This window comes from Gymnodraco acuticeps, unplaced genomic scaffold (assembly GCF_902827175.1).
Source record: "Gymnodraco acuticeps unplaced genomic scaffold, fGymAcu1.1, whole genome shotgun sequence".
Lineage (NCBI taxonomy): Eukaryota > Metazoa > Chordata > Actinopteri > Perciformes > Bathydraconidae > Gymnodraco > Gymnodraco acuticeps.
The window spans coordinates 678,936-684,724 of record NW_022990201.1 but is presented as its reverse complement, the minus strand read 5'-3'; positions in this window follow the sequence as shown (position 1 = coordinate 684,724).

Here is a 5,789-nt window from a genome sequence, read left to right as displayed (position 1 = left end):
CATTTTCAGATGTTGTACGAAAACAAAAGTGTCCTACACTAATAATACAAAGTTATTATGGCTGTGTGTACCTTGTGTGCACCGCCTAGTGGTTAAAGCACGTTATTGAATTATTGTGTTTTATTTGATTAAAAACATATTAAGAGTACATACTTTCATAGGGGGAAAGTATAAATATAGAATATAAAAAATCAAGAAGATACTATAAGTGATCTCTACAATAAAACAGTTTAGTGCAGAATGTACAAAGATATTAATAGGAGGAGGTGCAAAACAGAAAAACGAATTAACCTTTATTTAAACGTTAAATAACCGATTAAGGTCTTCTTTTAAATAAGAAAAAAACTTTGGGGGTATCTATCTACAGATAAATATCAAGCCTGACAAAGTACTTAACGTCTAATATATTGCTTTCCTGCAATGTTAACTATGTTGAAGCACTTATTTTTAACTGATATTATACATATGAATTATACTCTTATGTATGTAGATAGAATAAGAAATGTGCAGAATATGACAGTTTGATGGTGGAGGTTCACACATACAGTATTGATAGATGTCTTGTAATGCACTGTTAAGGAACCAGTGACTCGAGTGTTTCATTCATTGCATAACTACACCGTAGTTGTGTATATGATATGTCAATACACCTTTGAAAATCTTGAAAGGGATGTGAAAAATAGCCATAATATACAGTCTTTAATTAACTATTAGTAGAGAATAACGAGTAATGAATATACTTTATTACTCGTTTCCATTCATGTCAATTGCAGATACATGTTTAGTCTTCTCAAGCACCAACTATCAAATATCTCTCCTGATTGTTGGCACTTGACAATCACCTTACCTGAATTTTACTCAGGTGTAACTAAAGTCTGATTTAAGGGTTGTTTATATTTCACATCATTAATCAGAATCTGCAAAGTAACTCAAATAAATGTAGTGGAGTAAAAATACCAGGTTAACCTCTGAATTGTAGTGGAGTAGAATTACAAAGTAACAATGAGCTGTCATGTGGGTATTAATGCTGCGCATTATGGACACAAGCGATTTTCACCCATTTATTAATTATATGTTTTACATTTGATAACACCAATGTGTTTAATACTGGCAACTTCTAATTGTGGGAAAAACGAAAACGTTCAGTAGAGATGTCCCATAGCGAAACACAATAGCCAGCATGTGTAGTTCTGGGGGGGGCGTTCGATTCCAGTTTTGGATAGTCTGGCGTGGTTTCGTTCCATTTCACACAGCTGTTTGACGCTCTGCGTAACCTTACGGGGACTGTAGTCCTAAACGATAGCTGGGGATTATGAGTATTGTAGTGTCTTCGGCCATCCTAAACTCAGAAATGTTGACAATCGCAATGACGCTCGAAATGTCCCTTATAGGCCTACGTCTGTTTCCGTTTATTTTTATTTTGAAATTCAGTTCCTGACGGACGCCAAAAAATCCCGAGATTATGGAATTAAACCAATAAATAAAAGCAAGGATAATTGTGTGTTATTGGTGAGTAAATAACAGTGTGTTATTTTGAAAATAATATCGAATTAGAAGGAAAAATATATTTAAAAATACAGATTTCAGTATCCTGAGGCTCTGAGCCCCATTTATTTTCCTCACAGACGGCAACAAAAGTCAGAAATTATACGATTTCAAATAAAAGCAATAACTGTGGCTTGATATTGAGTAAGAACATGTTTTTATGAACCACACAGCTTCCGGTCTTCCTCGACCCGACCGGAGAAAAAGACGTGCTGCAGGCAGTAGAAATACATTGCTTTTAAAATCGTGCTGTGCAACACGAAAAAAAGGGGCAAATCGTGTTGGTGAACACGAATCAATAGATTAAAAATCGTGTTGGTGAACACGTAATGCCGTGAGACTGGGTTGGTAGATGGCACCTAAGCCCGATCACTTATTGAGAGAGAGTATAACGGTCAAGTTTCCTCTGTTTTTGTGCAGAGTCCCCACTTGAAAAGGGACCTGAGGCATCTACTGGACTTTGAGAACAGGATTCCACTCCAATGACACAGCTTTTCTTTTCAGACTTTTTATTTAGCAGTTCACTTAACAAATGTTTTTGCTGACTGGAAAAAACCTTTGCAAACAAGAAAGATGCATTTTAGAACTTTGTAAGTTATCAAAATAAATGAAGCATGTACACATGTAAACAATACATTTGTTTGGAAACTGCTGCCTTAATTATGAATATGTTTCATAGATTGAGCAGACTAAACACAGAAATATCCATTTTAAACATAAAAACGTTTCTTTAACACTAGAACCGCCAGAGGTCGCTGTATACCTAAAACCGCCAACGGGTCAAATGTACCCGCTATTGATTTGTAAGGTACAATGTTCTTTTATTTATCATACAGAACAGTGAGTTTTGATCGCACAGGGATGACATTTATACCAATAGAATCTGTGGACTCTCAGCTTTTCATATGATATAGTTTGTGCAGATCACATGAAGTATAAAATATCGCTACCAGTGATGATTTAAACGCTTGGTGTTAGACCAGTAGCGTGGCGTGGGGAAAAATGTAGGGGAAGCCCATTTTTTGGGTCGGGGGGGGGGGGTGGTCATTACAGCGCCCGGTATCATTTTACACACATTTGTATCACACAGATGCAGGACTTGCACACGCCTGTTATCTAACCGAAAGGTCCGCACGCACTCTCCAGCTGAAACTCTCTCCTTATTAATTTAAGCATTTGACTTATTAATGTATGCAGACAATCACACAATCTATGTGATTTGTGGATTTACCGTGCCTTTCAATTGCCCGTGACATGTTGGCAAGGTCGATGAATCCTGAAGTTGCCCAAGGATTGTTCAGGGAGCACGAATCCTTGTCAAAGAGAAGACATGGCCAGCAAAATAGACGCTGAAGTTTAGCGCTTCCAGTTAGCCACTCCGTGCGGACATAATTGTCCTCATTGAACTTCCGATTCTCTCCCTTTTTCCTCTGTGTACACCATAGACTGGTGTACACACAGCTCGAGTGCGAGCATTGGCCTGTCATCTGATTTAATTTTTAGTTGCTGCTGTAGCGGATGTTTAGTAGGCCTAAGTACGCCAAATCTCCACCCTCCATAATGCTTCATTTGCTTGATAATTTCTAACGGCGGTGATGACAGTATTAAAACTGATGTTGATGTGATTTGATTGGATGGTAGTGTCCAATCAAATCGCCAGCCGCCTCTGAAGGGAAGCAAGAGGCGGCTGGCTTCCCTTGGCATGGCCCTGACCAATCACAGGTTGGCAGGGGCATCACGTGGGTCTCATCTGATTGGTCAATCCCTCCATTTTTTTTCACCAAAGGAAGCCAGATTCGGCTGGCCTCCTCTCGCAACAGTGAGTGCAATCTACTGTTTCACCATAACATCTAGAGGGGCGCTGTTTGTTTCACTCTTTGTAAAATACTCAATGAGAATGGGGGAATGACGGGCCGGCAGCAACACACAGCAAAGGAGAATTATCGAAACAAAACAAAGTGTTTTTATTTATTTATTTAAATTATAACTACAATCCGAAAAAACAGGGGAAGCCTGGCTTCCCTTGGCCTCTGGGAGAAAACGCCACTGTGTTAGACTTGTGTTTTGTTTAGGTACAAATCTCTCTATCCATCTATAACTATCTATCGATCCATCTGTAATGTTCTGTTCTATGGACACATAATTGTCTACATAAACAGACGACGCGGACTACTTCTCTCATTCCGAGTGTCCATCTTTATTCAACTGGCACGTAACCTGCACACATGCATTACGTCCTCAACGTGAGCTCAGTCATCCAAGATCTTGTATTCTCCAAGATGTTACAATATCTCTCTCTCTGTCTCTCTATCAATATATCTATCTATCTATCTATCTCTCTATAAGGAACCGCAGTAGACAAAAGGCGTTGCTATAGCAACACATCATGTTTACGCTGCATTTTCTATGAGGTAAATATTACCCCCTGGTGGATATGGGTATAAATGGCAATTTCTTTGGCGATTTTTTCAATCTGACTTCCTATTGACAATGTTTAACAACAGAGGGTGCCACATAACACACTTTCAGGAAAAGTCACGGACTGGGAGACTTTAATATGTTATTGAAAAAAAGTTACATACAATCAAAAAACAGCTGCGGGTAAAATGTACCCGTTGGCGGTTCTAGTGTTAAACCCAAACTCTTAAGAAATCTCAGCAGATTTAATTAACTGGACCTTACTAGAAATGTTCTTAACAAATCAAATAAATTATTTTAAACAAGAAAAGATTATTTCCTCCTTTAACAGAGGTATTCAATGAATAACAAGACTTCATTATCAATAGCCTACTTCTAATAAATCAAATGAATTCTTTATAACAAGAAAGATTATTTTCTCCCCTTTTGGCAGGAATCTTCAGTGGATTAAATTAACAGAATTGTATTAGAAAACTGTTTAGTAAATCAAAATAAATAATTTTTAAGAATAAAGATTTTCCTTATTTTACCTACATATCCTTCTGACGATAAATACCAGAAGCTCAGAATGTTCCGCACAATTAGCGCACCACATTGAAACCTACATCTAAACAATGCTGCGCAGAGTTCTAACAAGACACGTGGGACATACGCAAACAATCTAACAGGACATAAACATTAGCAGCTCTGCGGAGCTCTCACACAACATTATGGATCTGATCTTACCGGCTGCCTGTCCTGACTTTGTAGAAATGCCTCCTGTCTACACACTTCAGTCTACCAGGATCGCACACAGCAACTATGTAAATCCTTCTCCAGGATGCAGCACTGGGCTCTGTGATTAGGGTGATTGCACCCAGCTTGCCAGAGGAGGCAGGACTGCCTGCGATCATTACTGTTGTCTATCCCTATTAATTAGTGATTTGTATTTAAATGAAACATATTTGTACCTCTACTGATTTAATTTCTGATTAAAATCAAGCTATTTTGTTTGTTATTGATATGTATCCATATATATTATTTTTCGACTACTTGTAATCTGTTTTTTATTTTTATATGTATGCCTTAGGCTCTGTTTGACTTTACAATAACATAGACATAGTAAATGAATGAGAAAAGAAGGTCTTCCTGGTTGAACTTGCGCTGAGCTTAATTTCATCAAGGTGTAGCCTACGAGTATAACAGACTGCCGTTCGCCTACTCCTTATCCCCACGCACGTTCAGCAAATGTGTGGCCATGGGCTCCAGCCGCTGCGCGCCCATGGCATGAGAGTTTTCTTTTATCTGGACGACCTCATAGTCATGGCCAGGTCCAGGGAACAGGCAATGTTTTGACAGCCTAATTGATACTGCACCTAACCAAGTTGGTCTTTGCGATCAATTGGAAGTAGAGCACCCCCATACCTCACCAACAGGCGTTGTATTTGGGAGTGGTGCTCGATGCAGGCAGGCTACGCGCCACCCTGTCAGAGAGCAGACAGGCATCCTTGCTTCGGGCAGTTTGCAGACTGCGATAGGGGGCAACAGTGACAGCTTTGACTATCATGCAGACTCTGGGTCTCATGGCGGCTGCTTCCGTTGTGGTCCCGCTTGGGTTACTGCATATGCGCCTGCCTGCAGAGGTGGTTCTCCAGCCTGCGTTTAGATCCCAAGAGGCACAAAGGTTTATATAAATAAACATTGATTGACAAATGGCGTCTGGTGACCATCCCCCCCTCAGTGGAGGGCAACCTCCGGTTCTGGGGGTCCCCGGATCACCACCGGAGGGGGTCTCCACTGGGATGGTGAGAGCCCTCAGCGCTGTTTTCCGAGCACATTTTCGCGAG